At 53.9% G+C, this 24,684-nt stretch overlaps 1 non-coding gene across 1 annotated transcript; it reads right to left on the bottom strand.

The window, feature by feature from the left end:
• Nucleotides 1-2,607: 2,607 nt before the first annotated feature.
• On the bottom strand, nt 2,608-2,689 carry trnal-uag (transfer RNA leucine (anticodon UAG)). Its single transcript has one exon. It is a non-coding gene; the product is annotated as a tRNA-Leu (tRNA).
• Nucleotides 2,690-24,684: the final 21,995 nt, after the last annotated feature.

The raw sequence follows: 24,684 nt of genomic DNA, 5'->3' as shown, positions 1-24,684 counted from the left end.
TAACAGGTACACTTTCAAAATTACTGGGCGAGAATCTTTCTACATCAGGATAGCCAGGAAAATAATAGGGAAACAGTTTTGGATGGTTCCCTCATGTATTCTTGCTGCAGTGGAAGCTTCCCAAAGGAATTTGAATCAGCCACGTGGTCAGGGAAGGCAGGCAGGCAGGCAACTGAGGTCGTTATGGCCTCGGTTAAGAGTGACATTACCAGTTTTATGGTATTTTGCTGATGGTGAAGCAGTCCTTCCCCCTCCCTCCCATCAGGCATGGAGACTCTTATTTTAATGGAGGCAGTCCAGCAGGTCATTAGAGTTAGATGCTCCATAGAATCCATGGATGTGCAGAAGGAGGCCATTTGTTCCAACAAGTCTGCACGGACCCTCTGAAACAGCACTCTACTTAGGCCCATTCCTTGCCCGGCACAGCACAGTGGTTAGCACTGTTTCTTTTCAGCTCCAGGGTCCCAGGTTCAATTCCCAGCTTGGGTCACTGTCTGTATGGAGTCTGTACTTTCTCCACGTATCTGCATAGGTTTCCTCCGGGTGCTCCGGTTTCCTCCCACAGTCCAAAGATTTGCAGATTATGTGGACTGGCCGTGCTAAATTGCCCTTAGTGTCCAAAAAAGGTTAGGTGGGGTTACTGGGTTACGGGGAAGGGTGGAGGTGTGGGCTTAAGTAGGGTGCTCTTTCCAAGGACCGGTGCAGACTTGATGGGCCGAATGATCTCCTTCTGTGCTGTAAATGTTATGTTTCTATGATTCTATCCCCTAACCCATGCATTGTTCATGCTCAGTCCGCCTAATCTGCATGGCTGGGATTCTCCGACCCCAGCCGGGTTCGAGAATCGCCGGGGGGGGGGGGGGGGGGGCGCGAGAATCGCGCCATGCCGCTCCAACACCGGCCTGCCAATTCTCGGGCACCCGCAGGAGCGCTCCCGTGCCGGTCGGGGGCCATTGAAAGCGCCCCCCCGGCGATTCTCCGCGCCTCAACGGGCCGAGTGCCTGCCGAGTTCGGCCGAGTCCTGCCGGCGTAGGTTCCGTATAGTCCTACCCGGCGGGACCTTGGAGTTCTGGCTGCGGGGGCTGTCCTAGTGGGAGAGGCGGGGTGGATCCGACTCCGGGCGGGACCTCCACGGTGGCCTGGCCCATGATCGGGGCCTAACGATCGGCAGGCAGGCTATTTCCGTGGGGGGCCTATGTTCCTCTGCGCCGGGCCCTTGTAGGGCTCCGCCATATTGCCTGGGGGCTGACACGGAGACGGGAACCCATGCGCATGCGCGAACTCGCGCCGGCCGTGGCACGCTGGCTGGAGTAGCAGACACTACTCCGGTGCCGCACGAGTCCCCTGGGAAGGGGTGAATACCTTGGCCTGAAGGCCCGTTGACGCCGGAGTGGCTCGCGTCGCTTTTGACGCCGGCATCAGAACTTTGCCGCGGGATCGGAGAATCCCGGCCCCTATCTTTGGATGTGCTCCATCCTCAGGTAGGGACTGTTGACAGGAAAGCCTGTCCCCTCCCGCCAATCTCAATGTGATAGCAGAAGAGATTTCTCCTCCTATTGAAAGGGCCTACTTGATTAGCCCTTCTTATCATTGTTTTTAACTTTACTTTCACCTTTCTCAGCAAAGTCCACCTGTCCTGGTGGGGCTGCCAAGGCTCCAAATCTACTAGCCCTCTGCTTGGGCTGACCTCATTTAAATCCTGTCCGGACAATGAGCTTGGAAGCAGCCAATGCAGAGCACGCCTTTTCAAATATCCCACTGCCAACAAGGGTGCCCAAAAGACCCCCATTTGGTCCCACTGTTGGAGTGCTGAAGCTCACAGGAAAATTCAGCTCACTATCACATCCCATTCTAAACTTGCTTAATTTGTTTATAACTGACATGCAGGTTAGTGTGAGATTTGTCAGAAAGAAGTAAATATTTGACGGCTGCTGCCACAGTTTAAGATTAGTGAGTGCATTTTGAGGTGAAAATCCTCTGTTGTAGCTTTACAATGCAATGCAATTTACTTTTCTCAAGTTGATTGCTTATATTTTCCTTTTCTGCATGGTGATTGTGAATATGACCTTGATGTGACCTGTGTATAAAAACTGATAAAAATTGATGAACACATCCCAAACAAACGGAGCACAAATGAGAAAAGAAAAATGGGTTTCAGTAGGGAACTTATATCATCTAATCTCAAATTTCAAAAACTTTTAGAAATTGCAAGATGAATTTTACATTATACTTTCATTTGGCTTGGTGTGATTAGCTTGTTTCTGACTTATAATCAAGCTTCCCCATTCATGTTCCTGCGATGCCTATGAGGGCAAGTAGTACTGAGAATTATTTTGATTGTGTATTTGGATATGGAACATTCAAAATTACGCTCCAAATATAAATTCAAAGGGAAAGTATGGTTGGCATGTAATAATAATAATAATAGCTTATTGTCACAAGTAGGCTTCAGTGAAGTTACTGTGAAAAGCCCCTAGTCACCACATTCCGGCGCCTGTTCGGGGAGGCCGGTACGGGAATTGAACCTGTGCTGCAGCCTTGTTCTGCATTACAAGCCAGCTGTTTAGCCCACTGTGTTAAACCAGCCCCATATAAATAATAATAATATGGCAGCGGTGGGATTTAAACCTACGCCATCAAAATGACTGGAGCCTAAATCCAGTGCCTTAGACCACTCAGCCACGCTACCCTAAGGAGTATGTCTAAGAAATGTATACTTCAGTTAAAAGCAGACTTCCTGAGCAAGATTTCCAGTTGCGATCAGAAACATATTCTAACTCTATGCACGTGGATGGATTTTGAATGAATTTCAATCTCACCCATCCTCTCTCTTTGAAAAGAGGACTGAGAGGTAATGGATATACCAACACCAAACAGCTGAAGAAAACTTGAGTATTGCTGAAAAAAGACATGTTGTTGAAGCTTTTTGTCTTGCACTCATCAGGACAATCACAAGACTACCAATGTCAGAGGAAACAACAACTTTATACTGTATGAGAAGCGGGTGCTGATTGGTTGGCAAGTGGGCACTGATTGATGGCGTGTTGCCATGGAGAAGGCACCAGTTGATGGTGATTGATAGTCAACCGAAGAAAATTAAGACTGGGATCAAATAAACAACAATGTTTGGGAACTGCTCTTGCCACTGAAAAAAATTATTTTTGAAAAATTGAGAAATGCTTTACTTTTCAAAACTTTCCAGACAGTTGTAGATCTATGAACCACCTTACCCAACTGTGTGTGAAACATGAAACAACTCATCACATTTTGGTAGTGGATCTTGGAATAGGAATCCTAGCTGATTTTCACTTCTGCAGCTAGGAGACACAGAGAGCAATCATGTACTCTTAATGCTAGTTTATTTCATTGAAGGCCACACCTTCTCAACCTTGCCCCTTGCCTGCGGAGTGGTGATCCTCAGGTTAAATCACCACCAGTCAGCTCTCTCCTTCAAAAGGGGAAAGGGCCAGTGGTCACCTGGGACTATGGCAACTTTACTTACTATTTTCTTTTTAAATTTAGAGTACCCAATTCATTTTTTCCAATTAAGGGGCAATTTTAACTTGGCCAATCCACCCACCCTGCATATCTTTGGGTTGTGGGGGCGAAACCCACGCAAACATGGGGAGAATGTGCAAACTCCACACGGATAGTGACCCAGAGCCAGGATCGAACCTGGGACCTCGGTTTCGTGAAGCAGCAGTACTAACCCACTGCGCCACCGTGCTGCTCCTTTACTTACTTACTAAAGCTACTTTAGCTATGCCACAAACTCATCACAAATTTAAAACCATCTGAATTTCATAGTTCAGCTGCATGCTGACGATACGAACACGGGACCTTGGAACCTATTGTGATGGACGAAGCCACCTGAGTCGCAGAAGAATTAGAAGTGAAGCAAATGAATGAAAGAAAGGAATTTAACATATACATTTCTCGTATAGCTTTTGAATGATATTTGTGGACAGAAAGTTGTGTATAATTGAAGTTTAAATGTAAATACTAGATGGAGTAGCCAGAAGCAGCTGGTGCAACAAAATGAAGGCAGGGTGACATTGGCAAGTGAAAGCTGGCAACACAGTGTAGACAGCAAACAAAGGGCAAATTATGAGAGAGAGAGAGAGAGAGTGAGAGCGACAGAGCGAGAGATTAAAAACAATTAAAATAGATGCTGTCGCTCCATTGTTTAATCTTGGAATTTCACTTTGGCTAGTGACAGTGCCGTGGAACATTTCACCTATTTATCTTTTGTTCCTTAATGTTTATTTAGGTTGTGAGCCTATATCTTACACAGAGCAGAGCTGGGCATGGACATTTCTCCATTTTGCAGCAGCAATATTCACGAAAGTAGGCAGCGATCCTGCAGACGTGGTGCAAGAGGTTACATACCAGAATCACATCAGACATTCTTTGATCAATATATCATCACAACCTAATTCACCACACTTCATGGTGAATAAGGATTGGGCACAATGTGAAATTCAGGTTCTTAGTAATGAATTAGACAACCCCAACATAATGGAGCAGATACTGAAAAAGCAGTCAGAAATGGAGTTCTGTCTGAACATTCTCATAGTTAAATACAAAACGTTCATTTATACATCCATTAATTGGTCAGCTCAACCACAATATACTGCAACTCTTGCATTGTCACATTGATATAGCTTGATAAAGCAATTAAAAGAAGGGAACAAGTTGGAGAAAGGAGACTCTCGAGGAAATAATTACTGGTTATTCCCTCGATACAGCTTTTCCCAATTGTATAAACTGTACTAATGCTCCATTTTGACAGAGAATAATTACAATTGTGTCAATTTAATCGTTAACAAATTTTATTACACGTAACTAGCACAATGGAGTCAGACATTTTTCAAAGGAAATTTGAAAGAAGGGAATTTTTAACAAAATTGAAACAAAAGATGTGACATTCATGTTTCATAGACGGGAATGCTTGCTAGTGGTTCATATGCTTATCATTCAACAATAGAATTGAATAATTTTAGCATGTATTAAGCAAATATGAAAGTAAGCAGCTTTTAAAAAAATGAACAACTTGATTGTGTCAATGGCTATCATGCATATCAAAGAATTTGCTCACATCAGAACTTGCGCCTAACCCCTGGAACTGCTTGAAGATTTCTTCCATTATTCTAAACTGTCCTTACAAAAATATCAGCAAAGGAGGGCGTGAAATATGAGGGGCCAGACTTTCGCCATCGAGGCAGGAAGCTCGAGTCACAACATTTTCCCAACTTGCCAGATCCACCACAATGTAAATGGCCACCAAATGCACTATGTTCATCCCAGGGTGACAAAGGTGGGAGTGCATCAGGCCGGCATTCAGATGCAACCACCGAGGCAGAAGGGTGCTAAAGCTGGCTGATAAGGGGCGTCATTCTCCGACCCCCCGCCGGGTCGGAGAATGGCCGTTGGCCGCCGTGAATCCCGCCCCCGCCCCCGCCGAAGTCTCCGAAGGGAGAAAAGTCGGCGGGGCGTTAATGGCGCCGCTGCCGCGGAGAATGTCACGGGTCTGCGCAAGGCAGCCGATTTTCGGCCTGCCGATATTCTCCCTTCCGGATGGGCCGAAGTCCCGTCGACGTGATGACCGTTCACGTCGACGTGAATCAAACCTCCTTTTCATCGGCGTGACCCGGTGCTCCAGGCTCACGCCGACCAGCGAGGAGGTGAGTGACGGCCTGGGGGGTTGGCTCTGGGCAGGAAATGGCGTGGCAGCAGACTGATTGCCTGAGGAGAGGTGTGTCTCGGCTTGTGTGTGTGTGCGGCGGGGGTGGGGGGGTGGTTAGAGTAGGCTGGGCTCCGGGGGGAGTGCCGGGAGGGGGTCCGTGCCGGGGTGGAGGTTGGGGGTTGTGGAGGGGGTCCGTGCCGGGGTGGAGGTTGGGGGGGGGGTCCGTGCTGGGGTGGAGGTTGGGGGTTGGGGAGGGGGTCCGTGCCGGGGTGGAGGTTGGGGAGGGGGTCCGTGCCGGGGTGGAGGTTGGGGAGGGGGTCCGTGCTGGGGTGGAGGTTGGGGAGGGGTCCGTGCCGGGGTGGAGGTTGGGGGGGGGTCCGTGCTGGGGTGGAGGTTGGGGGTTGGGGAGGGGGTCCGTGCCGGGGTGGAGGTGGGGGGGGGGGTCCGTGCTGGGATGGAGGTTGGGGGTTGGGGAGGGGGTCCGTGCCGGGGTGGAGGTTGGGGGGGGGTCCGTGCTGGGGTGGAGGTTGGGGGTTGGGGAGGGGGTCCGTGCCGGGGTGGAGGTTGGGGAGGGGGTCCGTGTCGGGGTGGAGGTTGGGGGGGGGGTCCGTGCCGGGGTGGAGGTTGGGGAGGGGGTCCGTGCCGGGGTGGAGGTTGGGGAGGGGGTCCGTGCCGGGGTGGAGGTTGGGGGGGGGGTCCGTGCTGGGGTGGAGGTTGGGGGTTGGGGAGGGGGTCCGTGCCGGGGTGGATGTTGGGGGGGGGGTCCGTGCTGGGATGGAGGTTGGGGGTTGGGGAGGGGGTCCGTGCCGGGGTGGAGGTTGGGGGGGGGGTCCGTGCTGGGGTGGAGGTTGGGGGTTGGGGAGGGGGTCCGTGCCGGGGTGGAGGTTGGGGAGGGGGTCCGTGCCGGGGTGGAGGTTGGGGGGGGGGTCCGTGCTGGGGTGGAGGTTGGGGGTTTGGGAGGGGGTCCGTGCCGGGGTGGAGGTTGGGGGGGGGGTCCGTGCTGGGGTGGAGGTTGGGGGGGGGGTCCGTGCCGGGGTGGAGTTTGGGGAGGGGTTCCGTGCCGGGGTGGAGGTTGGGGAGGGGGTCCGTGCCGGGGTGGAGGTTGGGGAGGGGGTCCGTGCCGGGGTGGAGGTTGGGGGGGGGGGTCCGTGCTGGGGTGGAGGTTGGGGGTTGGGGAGGGGGTACGTGCCGGGGTGGAGGTTGGGGGGGGGTCCGTGCTGGGGTGGAGGTTGGGAGTTGGGGAGGGGGTCCGTGCCGGGGTGGAGGTTGGGGGGGGGGTCCGTGCTGGGATGGAGGTTGGGGGTTGGGGAGGGGGTCCGTGCCGGGGTGGAGGTTGGGGGGGGGGGTCCGTGCTGGGGTGGAGGTTGGGGGTTGGGGAGGGGGTCCGTGCCGGGGTGGAGGTTGGGGAGGGGGTCCGTGCCGGGGTGGAGGTTGGGGGGGTCCGTGCTGGGGTGGAGGTTGGGGAGGGGGTCCGTGCCGGGGTGGAGGTTGGGGGTTGGGGAGGGGGTCCGTGCCGGGGTGGAGGTTGGGGGGGGGGGTCCGTGCTGGGGTGGAGGTTGGGGGGGGGTCCGTGCCGGGGTGGAGTTTGGGGAGGGGTTCCGTGCCGGGGTGGAGGTTGGGGAGGGGGTCCGTGCCGGGGTGGAGGTTGGGGAGGGGGTCCGTGCCGGGGTGGAGGTTGGGGGGGGGTCCGTGCTGGGGTGGAGGTTGGGGGTTGGGAGGGGGTACGTGCCGGGGTGGAGGTTGGGGGGGGGTCCGTGCTGGGGTGGAGGTTGGGAGTTGGGGAGGGGGTCCGTGCCGGGGTGGAGGTTGGGGAGGTGGTCCGTGCCGGGGTGGATGTTGGGGGGGGTCCGTGCTGGGGTGGAGGTTGGGGAGGGGGTCCGTGCCGGGGTGGAGGTTGGGGGTTGGGGAGGGGGTCCGTGCCGGGGAGGAGGTTGGGGGGGGGTCCGTGCTGGGGTGGGTGTTGGGGAGGGGGTCCGTGCCGGGGTGGAGGTTGGGGGGGGGGTCCGTGCCGGGGTGGGTGATGGGAGGGCAAATGAGTTGGTCCACCTGGCCAGGTGCCAGCCTCCAACAGTTGGACCCATGCGGTCCATGCCACCTGGCTGGGGGGAGGAGGGGATATGGGCAATGATGACATGTCGTCGTTCCCCTCCCCCCCACCAGGCCGTCATGTTTTCAGACCATCCAGCGATGTTGGCCGCCGTGGTGGCAGCCGCTCATGTCTATGTTGCCCTGAATGAGGAGGAGGAGGAGGAGGAGGAGGAGGAGGAGGAGCGTGCCAGAGAGGCGGCGCAGGCTGCCGCAGAGGGGCAGGCGGCAGCCGCCCAGGCTGGAGGGACACCTGACCGACAGGACGAGGAGGGGGAGGAGGACGTCGCGGCCCCACGGCAACGGAGGCACCCGAGGGCGCCCCGTGTGTACCGGCCCCGGCAGTCATACCAGGACCTCACGGACCGGGAATGCAGGAGGAGACTCCGGATGAGCCGGGGAACCGTGGCACACATCTGCCACCTGCTGGCACACCTGTCACCGCGTGGCACTGGCGGGGGACACCCTCTCCCCGTGTCCGTCAAGGTTACGGTGGCCCTGAACTTTTATGCAACGGGGTCATTCCAGGCACCGAGTGGGACCTGTCCGGCATATCGCAGACATCGGTGCATCGGTGCATCCGGGCAGTGACAGATGCCCTTTATGCCATGGCGCACCGCTACATCCGCTTCCCCGTGGACCGGGCCAGCCAAGATGACCGGGCCGTGGGCTTCTCTGCCATTGCCGGGTTCCCCATGGTCCAGGGCGCGATCGATGGGATGCACGTCGCCGTGCGGCCACCTGCAGATAACAGGGCCGTGTTCACTAATAGGAAGGGGACCTATTCGATGAACGTACAGGTGGTCTGCGACCACCGCATGATGATCCTGCACGTCTGCACCCGTCACCCAGGCAGTGTACACGACTCATTCGTGTTGTCGCGGTCATCCATCCCCGGCATGTACGACGGACGCCATCCCCGGCTGAGGGGCTGGTTGCTGGGCGACAGGGGCTACCCATTGCGATCGTGGCTGATGACGCCTATACGGAGGCCACGCAATGAGGCGGAGAACCGCTACAATGATGCCCATGTAGCGACAAGGGGAGTGATCGAGAGGTGCTTTGGCGTGCTGAAGATGCGTTTCAGGTGCCTGGACCTCTCTGGGGGCGCCCTCCAGTATCGGTCAGATAGGGTCGGCCGCATCATTGTGGTGTGCTGCGTCCTGCACAACATAGCCCAGCAGAGGGGCGATGTGCCGCAGGCAGAGGAGGGCGGAGTGGAGGAGCAGCAGGAAGAGGCCCAGTCCTCCCCAGATGAGGGGGATGGGGGCAATGGTCAGGGCAGACGGGGTAGACACAGACGGGTGGCTGTCCACCGTTACCGGCTGGCCCAGCGGGCACGGGACAGACTGATAGACGCCCGCTTCACTGACTAGATGGGCGTGGGAATCGGGTAGTATGGCCACAGACCGCACACCATGACAACAGCCGACCACCCACACCCCACACCCATCCACCCACCCAGCACCCTCACCCCCCTCCCCAACCCCACACACCCCACCCGCATGCAAACCACCCCCCCACTCCCAATTGCCAATCCACCGGCGGCACAACGGGCCGGGCTCACCCAGTTGCGGGTGGACGCGTGTCTATCGCAGGCCATGGAGAATGATGACAACCCGCCTCCGATGAGCTCCTGGCTCTACATCGTTGGACTATGTCTGACCCATGGCCACAGTACCACCATCCACCCGGACCATCCCTGCATGCGGCTGTGACACTGCAGCGCACGGTCCCGTCCTCTGCCCGGGGGATGTTGATGGCGGCCCAGGGGGAAGGGGGCAGACTCACCTGGGGCTGAGGTAAGACCACCCCTCACACACACACTTGCGCTCAACGTACATGACACCCCCGCACACTTTGGACAGAGCACAAAGGCAGCTTCGGTAGGTGTAACATTGACTTTAATAACCAAAGGAGTTCATGCACGTGCCCTAGCGCCTAAAACTCATCTGTGCCCTGCACCCGTGCCAACTTACTCAGTGTCTAATTGTTTGGCCTTACGGGCCCTTTGACTACGTCTACGTGGTTCCCCAGACGGTACAGCAGAACTGGAGGTGGACTCCTGTGATTCCTGCCCTCTGACACTGGATCCCTTTGGCGGCCGTTTCCTGGGGCGTCCTGGCCTAGATGGGCCAGGCTGCGGCCCGGGCGACTGGGATGGCGAGCTGCCAGCCTGTCCTGCCCGTTGCCCACCCGATGCACCTGGGACGGAAGGGGGGGAGTCCGAGGTGTCGCGGTGTACCGGGACCTCCCCTACAGAGGGAGCCGGGATGGACCACACCACCTCCTCCTCCCTCGGGGTGCCCGATGGCCCCCAGGCCTCTACATGGGTGGGGGATGCGAACGGACTGGCCATCCGACGTGCCCCCGACATCTGGCGCTGCCAGTCCTGGAGGCCCGTGCTGGTATCGACAGGGGTCTGCAGGTTTGCAGCCATGGAGCCCAGGGGGTTGTCGAACCCTGTCTGCGACAGGGCGACGCCAGCTCGCACATGGCCACTGGCGCCGATGCCCTCAGCGATGGCCTGCTGAGACTGGGCCATGGCCTGCAGAGACTGGGCCATGGCCTGCAGAGACTGGGCTATGGCCTGCTGAGACTGGGCCATGGCCTGCTGAGACTGGGCTATGGCGTTGAGCGCCTCTGCCATCTGGCGCTGGCACTGGCTCATGGCCTCCTGTGAGAGGGCAGCCATTTCCTGGGCCACAGACGCCGCCTGCACGGAAGGCCCCAGGCCTCGCAAACCGTTCCCCATGCCTGACACCGTCGCACCCATTGCCTCCACCGCGGACGCCACCCGTGCGGTGTCAGCCTGGGTGGCACGCATGACCGGGACCACTCCCAGCTCCTGGACGCGGGTGGACTCCTCCACCTGCGACCGCAGCCGCCGCAAGCCACCCGTCACCCTATTCGCTCGTCTCCGTGTCGGTGGTTGCATCGGATCTATGTGTGGGTGTGGTAACTGCAGGAACCCGGGATTCATCTGGGCGGCAGATGTTCGCTTGGCCTGGGCTGCCCTCCGACCGCCCGGTCCCTCTGCTGCTCCTACCTCCACCTGCTGTACCGGGACGGCTGTGTTGTGCGCACCAGTGAGTGTACCAGACGCCTCATCACTAAAGTGCCCAACCGTGGTGAGTGTTTCTGCGATGGTGGAGGGTGTTGGTGACAGCAGTGGCGTTGTGTCGTGCTCTTCGTCCCACTCTGAGTCCATGGCACTTTGGGGTGGGGGTTCGTCTCCACCCATCTACTCTGAGTCACTGTCCGGTATTTCGTCTTCCCGGGTAGGGGTGTCCTGGGTAGTGCTGTCCCGGGTAGTGCTGTCCCGGGTAGTGCTGTCCCGGCTAGTGCTGTCCCGGGTAGTGGTGTCCCGGGTAGGGGTGTCCTGGGTAGTGGTGTCCCGGGTAGGGGTGTCCTGGATAGTGGTGTCCTGGGTAGTGGTGTCCTGGCTCGGATGTGACGGGGGCCTGTGGCTGCCCCCCTCATCGCTGGGTGGTCGCTCCCGCACGTGACGGGGGTGTCGTCTCCCTGTTGCTCCAGGTCTCTCCGTCTCCCGTGGTCTCCGAGGGGCATCCTGCGGGCGTCGCATGCTGGAGGGTTCGGGTCTCTCCGTCTCCCGTGGTCTCCGAGGGGCATCCTGCGGGCGTCGCATGCTGGAGGGTTCGGGTCTCTCCGTCTCCCGCGGTCTCCGAGGGGCATCCTGCGGGCGTCGCATGCTGGAGGGTTCGGGTCTCTCCGTCTCCCGTGGTCTCCGAGGGGCATCCTGCGGGCGTCGCATGCTGGAGGGTTCGGGTCTCTCCGTCTCCCGTGGTCTCCGAGGGGCATCCTGCGGGCGTCGCATGCTGGAGGGTGCGGGTCTCTCCGTCTCCCGTGGTCTCCGAGGGGCATCCTGCGGGCGTCGCATGCTGGAGGGTGCGGGTCTCTCCGTCTCCCGTGGTCTCCGAGGGGCATCCTGCGGGCGGTCTGCATCTGCGGGGATGGGTGCCTGGACGTTTGGTCCTGTGATACACAATGAAGCATGCATGGTTAGACATCAGGCAGTGATCAGGTGATACGGGAGAGGGGGATATAGGGGAGGGGGGATATGGGGACGGGCTGTTGGTGGCTCACTTGCTCGTGGGGCCCCGACCTCTGCATCAGCAACCTCCCGGTCCTCAGGTCCGCCAGCCAGTTCCAGGGCCCTTTCCTCGTGTACGGTCAGTGGCCTCTCATCAGCGGGCCCTCCTCCAGTCCTCACATGCTCCCTATTGTTGTGTGCGCGCTTCTCCTGGGGGGGGGGCGGTGGTGGCAGCGGTAAAAGGCAACAGTGTTAGGCAGGTATATGAATGCACGCCATCGGTTGCGCGTGCATTGCAGAGGTTAAGGTTAGGGCTGGATTCACTTGGGGATATGGAGGATATGGGGGAGGGGGGGATATGGGGGAGGGGGTTATGTGGGATATGGGGAGGGGGGATATGGGGGATATGGGGGAGGGGGGAATATGGGGGATATGGTGGAGGGGTGATATGGGGGATATGGGGGAGGGGGAATATGGGGGATATGGGGGAGGGGGGATATGGGGGAGGGGGGATATGGGGGATATGGGGGAGGGGGGATATTTGGGAGGGGGATATGGGGAGGGGGGGATATGGGGAATATGGGGGAGGGGGGAATATGGGGGATATGGTGGAGGGGGGATATGGGGGATATGGGGGAGGGGGGAATATGGGGGATATGGGGGAGGGGGATATGGGGGAGGGGGGATATGGGGGAGGGGGGAATATGGGGGATATGGGGGAGGGGGGATATGGGGGATATGGGGGAGGGGGGATATGGGGGATATGGGGGAGGGGGGATATGTGGGAGGGGGGATATGGGGGAGGGGGGAATATGGGGGATATGGGGGAGGGGGGATATGGGGGATATGGGGGAGGGGGGATATGGGGAATATGGGGGAGGGGGGATATGGGGGATATGGGGGAGGGGGGATATGGGGGAGGGGGGAATATGGGGGATATGGGGGAGGGGGGATATGGGGGATATGGGGGAGGGGGGATATGGGGGAGGGGGGATATGGGGGAGGGGGGATATGGGGAGGGGGAATATGGGGTATATGGGGGAGGGGGGATATGGGGGATATGGGGGATATGGGGGAGGGGGGATATGGGGGAGGGGGGATATGGGGGATATGGGGGAGGGGGGATATGGGGGAGGGGGGGATATGGGGGAGGGGGGATATGGGGGAGGGGGGATATGGGGGATATGGGGGAGGGGGGATATGGGGGAGGGGGGGATATGGGGAGGGGGGATTTGGGGGAGAGGGGATATGGGGGATATGGGGGACGCTCACCCTGCCTGCTCTGACGAGGTCGTTCACCTTCTTGTGGCACTGGGTGCCTGTCCGTGGTGTTAGGGCCACAGCGGTGACGGCCTCTGCCACCTCCCTCCACAGACGCCAGCTGTGGCGTGGGGCAACTCTGCGGCCGTGCCCGGGATACAGGGCGTCCCTCCTCTGCTCCACCGCATCCAGGAGCGCCTCCACATCGCGTGACTCGAACCTCGGGGCTGAGCGACGGCCAGCCATCAAGTCGGGTGTTGCGGTCGGCTGTTCCGGTCGGGTGGGGGGGAGCTGCGCGGCCTTATGAGCCGTCACGCTGTGCGGCGCGTATGACGCTGCACGGCGTGAACCACTGCGCAAGCGCGGATCCCGTTACGTCGCTGCTAGCCCATTTCGGGCCGCAGACTATCGGCCCATTTTTATGACGTGACGCAAGTGGGATTTGCGCCGTTTTTTGCACCGATCGGCGGAGTTTCCGCCGATATCGGAGAATTTCGCCCCTGGAGTCCAACCTCAGCTCTCTGGGACTTCATCCAAATTGCATTCAAGGCCCTCACCCCCACACCTCCTGACTCCCCCTACCCTCACCCATTCCCCATGCCATCTTCACGCTCTTATTCCCCTTCCATGACTTCCAAATCCTCCATGCCCACTCAGTATGCACTGTCGAACCAATGAGTTATATTGTAATAATGGCAAGACTCGAAATGCATTTTTAAAATTATACCCTTTCAAAAATCTGCTTTAAAAAAAACTTTGAATTACAATCCTATGGAAGTGTCAGAGAGAGTTATTATAGTATAAATAACTGAAGCTTTGCCTCACTTTACACCTTTTGATCTTGTCCAAATAAACATACAAACTATGGAAAAAAGAGTTCTAAAAAGTATCACTTACTATAACTTCATAATTCTATCAATCAATCAAAGCAAACATTCCACTTCCACCTGCAAAAACAGACCTCCTGGTAAACTAATCCATTTGAAAGACTTGGAACTCACCACTCATTTATAATTAGGTAATGTGGAGAAAGAGATATCTGGCCATCTGTTTCTGTTAATACATTACAGATATCCTCAATATGAATACTTACCTAACCACATTTTCCAGTCTCAGATGGAAATGGCCGAGGCACTGTAGAGCCTCTCCCAGTTGCAGGTGGGCATTTCTGCGCAAGGCCCAATCGCTGAGGAGCATCGCCGAGGCGTCGACACCATGATGCAGACAATGGGGAGCTGTCAGGGCTGGCAAGGCCAGAAGACGGAGGGTAGCCAGGGCTCGAACCAGCTGCCCGTCATCCCCAGGAGAACTCCAGGGCCCTATGGGAACCAACTGGGAGGAGGGGGGTGCTCGGTGGTAACCCGAACGTATCCTATGGCCTGGCAACTGTGGCCACCAGCTCCCCTGAGTTCCACCCCATCTGATGAGGCTGCTCTCGCAACCAGCACCTGAAACAGGGTGGCATGGCTGTACATGTACCACCGACAAGAGCGCCGGGGCTCTCCGGCCCCAGAGGTTGCTTGCCAGGGATATCGAAGACCACGGGACATAGTAAGCAGCTGGCTGCCTCCACCTCTGATGTGCATCCTGGGATGCACCTTGACGTAGTGGTAGAGCAAGGAAAGCCTAACACATCAAGGATCTCGGAAGGTGGGGTGAGGGTACGTGCGGGGGGAGGTAAGGAGTGGAGTGTGCATTGGTGGGGAGGGTGAGGGGACGTTGTGGGAGGTTTGGCGAGGGAGGGTGGGAGGGTGGGGATAGTGGGCCGGCAACATCGGGATAGTGGGGCAGTGATGAATCCCATGCCTTATCCCCCTAGACATCCCTCCCCCATCGGACATGCCCTGCCTACTCACACTGAGTGATCGAAGGTTAGTCAATGCGTGCGTGGTGTTGCCTGCCGCAGTGTCCAAGCACAGTATCCTTGCATTGAGGTGTGATTGTGATGCTGGGCAATGAGCAATGAGCAATTACAGGGGCTGGTTTAGCACAGGACTAAAGAGCTGGCTTTTAAAGCAGACCAAGGCAGGCCAGCAGCACGGTTTAATTCCCGTATCAGCCTCCCCGAACAGGTGCCGGAATGTGGCGACTAGGGGTTTTTCACAGTAACTTCATTTGAAGCCTACTTGTGACAATAAGTGATTTTCATTTCATTTGAGCTGCACAAGCGACATGGCCCGCCCACCGACGGGGATCCACTTGGGATGTGTGAAGTCCTCACCTATCCATAATGCCAATTCCCTATCAGCAATAGCCTTCAGCCTCAAGGCCAGAGGCATCCGTGGTCAGTGGGAGGTCTGGGTGGTCGGTGGGCAGACAGGCACGGGCTGGGGCTGCCCCCATTACGGGAATGCACGGTCCAGGGGTTGGCATAGCTGACCCGCACAGGTCCGACACCCCCCTCCCGCAGATCATTTCCCTCCCCCCCAGCGTCCCATGGTGGCCCACCCCCAACTGGGGCCCCACCCCCCAGTTGCCCCTCCCCATCCCAAGTACAGGGGCAGCATACCCAGTTCCCCCAGACTCACTACCTGTGAACGAAGGTGGCTACTCACCTCCTCAGATCCCTGCAGCAACCCTTCCACCATGTTCACGTTTTCAAAAGGAGTACTAATCGACACCCGGGTGACCACTTGCTGAGGCTGTTGCATGTTGGGTATCTCCCATTAATTGTATGGAAATAGGGATTAAATGGTGATAATTGGTTTCTTGCCACGCTACGGTGAGATCCTGACTTCGCCTACGGAAGTGAGCTGGTTGCATCGCAAACGATTTGGCACCCGGCACGGTTCTAGTTTTTGGGCTATCCCGCTATTCACTGGTCTCGTTGCACTCTCACCCAAGCGCAATGAGATTGGAGAATCGGGCCCAATGTGATAACATTGCAGAAGGCAACCCTTCAGGCCAACATAGCCAGGCCAGCTAATTGCCAGGATTATTTAGTTAGACATACTCTGTCCTCTGAGATAAAAAAATGTATGATGTGCATTGTGAAGTAAAAAGGCAAATTCATGTTGTTCACTGTGAATTGTGACATTGCAGAAAATCCTGGCCCAGTGGCCAATCTTTAGATCGAGTGGGCTGAATTTTACCACATAAAAATGGGTGTACTGAGTTTGAGTCAAATGTCAACATTGAAAAAAATCTTTCAATTTCTATCCCACCTTGAACCGACCAATGTTTTAAGCTTCAGGAAGGTGTGGCAAGGGGGCGAGCCGCCAATCTGCACACAAGAGGCAGGCAATTGCCAATTTAAATATTTTAATGAGACTGGCAGCCTCTGATTTTAATCAGTTTTTGATTTTTTTTCTCACCATGTCCCTCGGTTTATTGAGCCAGCCCAGTGACTAGCTCCAGATTATTTCCTGCCCAATTGGAATCATGTCAAACAGATTGCCCTCTGTACAGGGAAACTGGGTTTTGCCGACATAACCTGTCATGTTGACATCCAGACCACTTTCTCCAATGTTCTCCTTACCAGATTACAGAGCTTTACAATTAAAAAAGAGACCATTCCAGTTGTTGTGCCTGTGCTGCCTCTCTCAAAGGGCTACCACATATTTCTAATTTTGTACCCGTTAACCTTTGACACATAAGTGTTTTGTTTTGCCTATAAATACAATTGCCTTTTCAAAGTTACTAATGAACCTGCATCCACCACACTTTCAAGGAATATCTTGCAGATTGTAGGAACTTGTTGATTAAAAGATAATTCTACTCACCGATCGTACCCACTCCCACTCCCGGCAATTTCCTTTTATCCATTACCTCAAACTTGTATCCTCTGTTTAATTTTTCCCGGTGACTGTCCGATCCCAATCTCTTTTATTCTTGAATAACTGCTAAATCTTCAGTATACTTTTTCGTTCGAAGATGAACAATCCCAATCTTCTCTCCTCCCTCAACAAGCCTTGATATCCTTTCTAAAACATGGTACCTGGGATTGGGTCTGATACTCAAGCTGCAGTGTTTTATAAAGATTTTCCATAACGTTCCCTCAAGGGATCCCAACTAATTCAGCAAACTTTTCCAGCCTCCTATTCGAGACCATGCTCTTTGTCCTTCCACTTCAGCCACCCATGTATCTCGCTCTCTCTCAGCGCACTTCTTTGGCAAAGATAGGAAGGCAGATTTATATTTGAATGGGTGTAAATTGAGAGAGTTGAATACTCAGCGAGATCTTGGTGTCCTTGTGCATCAGCCGCTGAAAGTAAGCCCACAGGTACAGTAGACAGTAAAGAATGCAAATGGTATTTGTCCTTCATAGCGAGAGAATTTGATTATAGGAATAGGGATGTTCTACTGCAATTGTATAGGGCATTGGTGATGCCACACACGGAGTACTGTGCAGTTTTAGTGTCCTTATCGAGGAAGGATGTTCTTGCTTTGATGGGAGTGCAGCGAAGGGTTACTAGGCTGACTCCTGGGATGGCAGGATTGTCATATGAGGAGGAACTAAATTGGTTAGGATTATATTCAATGGAGTTTAGAAGAGAGAGCAAGGGCTATGGAGAGAGCGGGTAAATGGAGTTGAAATCAGCCATGATTGAATGGTGGAGTGGGCTCGATGGGCCGAATGGCCTTACTTCCGCTCCTATGTCTTATCTCATAGAAACTTACAAAATTCTAACATGATTAGACAGGGTACGTTCAGCAAAAATGTTTCAATGGCAGGGGAGTCCAGAACTAGGGGTCGTAGTTTGAGGTTAAGGGGTAAACCTTTTAGGACTGAGTTGAAGAGAAATTTCTTCACCCAGGGAGTGGTGAATCGGTGGAATTCACTATTATTATTATCATAAAAAGTAGTTGAGGCGAGAATGTTTTGTAATTTCAGGAAGGAATTAGATACAGCTCTTGGGCTAAAGGGATAAAGGGATATGGAGGGGGAAGATGAGATTGCAGTATTGTGGGCAGCATGGTAGCATAGTGGTTAGCATTATGGCTTCACAGCGCCATGGTCTCAGGTTCGATTCCCGGCTTGTGTCACTATCTGTGACGAATCTGTATGCTCTCCCTGTATCTGCGTGGGTTTTTTCTGGGTGCTCCGGTTTCCTCCCACAAGTCCCGAAAGACATGCTGTTAGGCAATTTGGACATTCTGAATTCTCTCTCTGCACCTGAAAAGGTGCCAGAGTGTGGCGACTAGGGGCTTTTCACAGTAACTTCATTGCAGTGTTAATGTAAGCCTACTTGTGACAATAAAGATTATTATTATTATTGAACTTGATGATCAGCCATGATCATAATGAATGGTGGGGCAGTCTTGAAGAGCTGAATGGTTTCCTCCTGCCTCTATTTTCTATGTATGTTTCGATGCAGCCAACCCTACTTCCACTAATCAGTCTTTAGCAATCGTGATCTTAGTCTCTGTAATGCCTTCCCTAAACCACCAGACCTCTCTGATCCCAAAAGCCTCCTCAAAACTCTTTTTCTGGCTATGCTTTTAGTCTGACCTGTTCGATTTCTGCCCAGTGCATGTTTCTCCTTTGTGAATTAAGCTCCTTGGGCCATTTATTTTGTGTTAAAGATGAAACAGCGCAAGTTACTCCCCTATATTCATCAGCTTCTTCTTCATGCCAGCTGCCTGGCAGTCTAAAAGAATTACAGTAAATCTCTCCTGAATATCTGGGAGATTATTCTCTTTGTAGTCACCCTCACCAAGTGGGGCTGAGTTATTTTGCGAACCTGTCTGTTTCCATCAGTGTTCCAGTTTGCAAGCAAAGAGGATGCACTTTAGAACGACATTGTTTGCATACATGAAAAATGGGGCCAAGATAATTCTTGGACAAACAACTAATTGATAGGCAAACATTACAAATTCACTTACCAGGAAATTCAGCTCAGCACCAATTTGAGCAATTTCTTCCATCGCTTTTGCTCTGTTTTGACATTTAGATACATTTATTCATTATAATTAGATTTATATCCATAACTGTAAAGAAAATTCTGCATCAGCTGGAATGCATTTCAACTCGACTATTTTAATTTAAAGTGCTTCTCTTTTGAAATAAAAAAAAACCTGGAGCCACAGCATTTTTCCTTGCCTCCCAGATCCATCATGTCAGCTCAGAGAGCAACTCTATAATGGCGTACCTATTCAAAGTGCAGCCGAAACCAAGACGGTGCTAAGAATTTTAAAACGTAAAATTAGTGTCGTGGCATGAAATATTAATTGTTAGTGTCAAAAGAATCTGAATACTGTTAGTGAATAAAATATCAGGCCCACAGTGTCATAATTGTGACCTGGCTGACTATCTTACTGTTAGTCAAATCATAGACAAGTGTTTTGCAGTTAACCGTGTGTCAAGATTGACAGCAATTGTTTCACCTCATTTTCAGGTTATTAACAGGTTGTGAAACTGTCAGTTCACGAAATAGTTCTGCTGTCAGCACATTGGTGGTGTGAGTCCTCTTGTAGAACTCCATTTCATTATGGGCATTGTCTTTCTTACATGTGGTAAATTGAATCTCTGCTTTCTTTTGTGTGAAATGGCATTTTCTACGTCCAATGAATTGTTTCCAGATTTCCAAGCTATAGAGAAGCACATTTACTTCAGATTGATTTGTGAATTGCATTTTTTTGGACTCTATTTCCTATCACTATATCACTAGTGAATTATTTGTCTCATTGCATTTTATTATGCCCTGCATTGACTTCCCAGTCGGGTCAGCGTGTATCATAGACTAATGCTTAATGTGAAGTCACACTCGGTACAGATAATTCAGCCAGTAGAATAAATGAGCCTTTATTTAAGAGTTAGCAATCAACCAACATCTCACAGATCTACAATGTGTGCAACACTGTCCTATTTGCATCATTTAAAACTTTTGATAACAATTAGCTGCCATCAAGATATTCATCTGTGTAATGTGCTCCGAACTGCAAATGTGTGGTTCATTTTTAAAAGCATAATTTTCATAAATAACGGTACTCATGCTTAAATTGGAAATTATTTCTCACTTGCAATAAACCTATCTTCTTTGCAACCAATTCTGAAGGCAGAGAAGCCACCGATCTCATTTTGTTGGTTTGAGTCAAAGTTGGACCAGAATGCTGGCTGCTCTTATCAAATTCAAGCAGCAAGATCGTAAATCATATTTAGAATAGACTCAGATTTGCAGGACAATTTCGAATAATTCCATTGTGCAATGTCTCTGACACGTATTGACAAAAGAAAAGAAGAAGTGATTTCTGGTTATTAGCTCTAGATGATGTCATCGTTAATAATTAAGTTTAAACCAGAATGAAAAGGTATTAAACTCAATGCTTTAAACCCACACGGGGTAATATATTTGTCTTCTGCTATTTTCTTTTTTCCTAATACTGCGCCAGCATGTTGAAAGCTGTTTTATTAAATGTTCAACGTTGTTTTGCCAAAACTAGTATGGCAACAGACTTAGTTAAATAAGCAAAACTTTATAGGTCTCTTTTTTTACTGAATTATTTATGATTTCATCAATTCAACTTCTCCAGATTGCCTTGCTGTCAGAATGGCCAAATTAAATAAAAATGACTGTGCGGGCCATTCTTCAGGCATAACTGGTGGATTTGAGATGAAGTTGTGCTTTATGTTGGGGGGCGAGCGGGAGGTTTTCAGCTTGTTGGTGAATATGATTTTCAAACTTTGCAGGCTGAAAATGGGAAGTTCCTCTTTTCAGGTTTGTGGGTTGCCTCTGTCCTGTCCCCTTATTTGAAAGATTTTAATGTATAGTCGAGCATAACCATTGCAGCTGGCTGGCTGAATGCTCAAAAGGAGGTCCAGCATCATGCATGACTTCATGTCCATGTTCCAGGTACAGCCGGAACCTCTCAAAGGCAGTGCACCTGAAATGATGCATTTTCACAAACTCCATTAGTAAAAACTAAAAGGATTTATTAATAAGAATCGTTCAGCAGCCGCATGGCTGGTCCCTGCATAGAATCATAGAATTTACAGTGCAGAAGGAGGCCATTCGGCCCATCGAGTCTGCACCGGCCCCTACAAAGAGCACCCCACTCAAGTCCACGTCTCTACCCTATCCCTGTAACCCAGTGACCCCCCACTTAACCTTTCTTTTGGACACTAAGGGCAATTTAGCATGGCTAATCCACCTAGCCCACTGTGGGAGGAAGCCGGAGCACCCAGAGGAAACCCACGGGGGAGAACGTGCAGTCTCCGCCGGGAATCGAACCGGGGACCCTGAACCTGTGAAGCAACTGTCTAACCATTGTGCTACCATGCTGCCCCTAGTGCATGTCCCCTGCCTAAGAAGGACTCCACCCCCAAGGGTGATTATCCACTCTCACTCCCAATTGGTCCCCCAAATCATGTGACCCATACTCCACTGTATTGCCCTTAAAGAGGCAATCACCACAAATTCCCACAACTCCCCCTCAGCATCCCCAATGTTTTGTTGTGTCACTGACAGCTGCAACAGAGAAGCAGCAGCAATGCTGTGAGAACAGCAAATTTTAAAAAGGTGGATGAAACCTTGAGACTTTGCAGCAGATTAGAGGAAGGCTCTGCTCAAACTCTTGTTCGTTATACCTGCTTTAACTTCTTTAATTTCCGTCATCTTTTGCATAATGTTTTGGCATAAAAGGGAAATTGAAAAATTGCAATGCCCTCTATCATACATTTGGGATTAGTGTGAGAGGGGCAAGGAGCTGTGTTTCCTTAACCTCTCAGATTGAAAAATTAATGATGGCCAGCACAGAGCCTGGTGTATATGGTAGAACATTGAATCAATGTTAACTTTCTCAACAGTGAAATTCAAGAAAGAGAAAGCAAGATTGGACATCAAAACAGAAGAAAAGGAGAATGAAAACATTAAAAACAGAATTTTAAACAAAAACTGAAAACTGAAAGACTTTTTTGGTACCAGAGATGTTGATCATTCGCAATTCAGGTTTATTATCCGGCTATAAAGGTTACTTCGGCTAAAATAGGCTACACTTTCTTTCTGTGACAAGGTTAGTTTGTCTGTACCATGCAAGTGCACAATTTCATGTCATTTAATGCATTTGAATGGCAAGACAGTTAACACCTGTCAGGATACTTTTGGGTAGCTTACAGCAGAATCATGCATCTTGTTCTATAATAATCATAATAATATTTATTAGTGTCACAAGTAGGCTTACATTAACACTGCAATGAATTAACTGTGAAAATCCCCTAAGCACCACAGCCTGTTTGGGTACACAGAGGGAGAATTAAGAATGTCCAATTCACCTAACAAGCACGTCTTTTGGGACTTGTGGGAGGAAACCGGAGCACCCAGAGGAAACCCACGCAGACACGGGGAGAAGGTGCAGACTCCGCTCAGACAGTGACCCAAGCCGGGAATCAAACCCGGGACCCTGGCACGGTGAAGCAACAATGTTAATCACTGTGCCACCCAATCCTTAGTTTCACCCACAGGTTTTCTATTGCTAAATGTTATGTTCTTCTTCTGCAGCATAAGTATTCAAATCATATGCAAGACACAATGATGTGTGTTTTTAAATTTAAATATAAGCTTATATACAGATAATATTAAATACGAGGCTAAGTACAATGGGCTGGATTCTCCACTGTCGGGATTCTCCATTTCACCGGCAGCCTGGGGATTTCCTGACCGTGTGGGGCTGCCCACAATGGGAAACCCCATTGGCCAGCTGGCGAGACAGAGAATCCAGGGGCGTCATTCTCCGACCCCCCAGCGGGTCGCTAAAGTCTCCGAAGGGAGAAAAGTCGGCGGGGCGTTAATGGCGCCGCTGGCGTCGGAGAATGGCACGGGTCTGCGCAAGGCAGCCGATTTTCGGCCTGCCGATATTCTCCCTTCCGGATGGGCCGAAGTCCCGTCGACGTGATGACCGTTCACGTCGACGTAAATCAAACCTCCTTTTCATCGGCGTGAACCTGTGCTCCAGGTTCACGCCGACCAGCGTGGAGGTGAGTGACGGCCTGGGGGGTTGGCCGCTGGGCAGGCGATGGCGTGGCCGCAGTCTGAATGTGTTGGGAGAGGTGTGTCTCGGGTTGTGTATGTGTGTGTGCAGCGTGGGGGGTGGTTAGAGTGGGCTGGGCTCCGGGGGAGTGCCGGGAGGGGGGTCCGTGCCGGGGAGGAGGATGGGGGGTCCGTGCCGGGGAGGAGGTTTGTGTCCGTGCCGGGGAGGAGGATGGGGGGGTCCGTGCCGGGGAGGGGGATGGGGGGTCCGTGCCAGGGTGGAGGATGGGGGGGTCCGTGCCGGGGAGGGGGATGGGGGGTCCGTGCCGGGGATGTGGATGGGTGGTCCGTGCCGGGGAGGAGGTTGGGGGGTCCATGCCGGGGAGGAGGTTGGGGTCCGTGCCGGGGAGGAGGATGGGGGGGGTCCGTGCCGGGGAGGGGGATGGGGGGTCTGTGCTGTGGAGGAGGATGGAAGGTTGGGGTCCGTGCCGGGGAGGGGGATGGGGGGTCCGTGCCGGGGAGGGATATGGGGGGTCTGTGCCGGGGAGGAGAATGGGAGGTTGGGGTCCGTGCCGGGGAGGGGGATGGGGGAGTCTGTATCGGGGAGGAGGATGGGAGGTTGGGGTCCGTGCCGGGGAGGGGGATGGGGGGTCCGTGCCGGGGAGGGGGATAGGGGGTCCGTGCCGGGGAGGAGGTTGGAGTCCGTGCCGGGGAGGGGGATGGGGGGTCCGTGCCGGGGAGGGGGATGGGGGGTCTGTGCCGGGGAGGTGGATGGGGGGTCCGTGCCGGGGAGGAGGTTGGGGTCCGTGCTGGGGAGGAGGATGGGGGGGTCCCTGCCGGGGAGGGAGATGGGGGGTCTGTGCCGGGGAGGAGGATGGGAGGTTGGGGGTTGGGGGGGGTCCGTGCCGGGGAGGGGGATGGGGGGGCAAGTGAGTTGGTCCACCTGGCCAGGTGCCAGCCTCCAACAGACCCATGCGGTCCATGCCACCTGGCTGGGGGGAAGGAGGGGATATGGGCAATGATGACATGTCGTCGTTCCCCCCCCCCCCCCCGCACCAGGCCGTCAGGTTTTCCGATCATCCAGCGATGTTGGCCGCCGTGGCGGCAGCCGCTAATGTCCATGTTGCCCTGGATGAGGAGGAGGAGGAGGAGGAGCGTGCCAGAGAGGCGGCGCAGGCTGCCGCAGAGGGCCAGGCGGCAGCAGGCCAGGCTGGAGGGACACCTGACCGACAGGACGCGGAGGGGGAGGAGAACGTCGCGGCCCCAGGGCAACGGAGGCTCCCGAGGGCGCCCCATGTGTACCGGCCCCGGCAGTCATACCAGGACCTCACGGACCGGGAATGCAGGAGGAGACTCCGGATGAGGCGGGAAACCGTGGCACACATCTGCCACCTGCTGGCACACCTGTCACCGCGTGGCACTGGCGGGGGACACCCTCTCCCCGTGTCCGTCAAGGTTACGGTTGCCCTGAACTTTTATGCAACGGGGTCATTCCAGGCACCGAGTGGGGACCTGTCCGGCATATCGCAGACATCGGTGCATCAGTGCATCCGGGCAGTGACAGATGCCCTATATGCCATGGCGCACCGCTACATCCGCTTCCCTGTGGACCGGGCCAGCCAAGATGCCCGGGCCGTGGGCTCCTCTGCTGTGGCCGGGTTCCCCATGGTCCAGGGCGCAATTGATGGGATGCA

This window comes from Scyliorhinus torazame, chromosome 14 (assembly GCF_047496885.1).
Source record: "Scyliorhinus torazame isolate Kashiwa2021f chromosome 14, sScyTor2.1, whole genome shotgun sequence".
Classification (NCBI taxonomy): Eukaryota; Metazoa; Chordata; class Chondrichthyes; order Carcharhiniformes; family Scyliorhinidae; genus Scyliorhinus; species Scyliorhinus torazame.
Note: the sequence above shows the minus strand (reverse complement) of the source record. Positions and strands in the feature narration are given on the sequence as shown.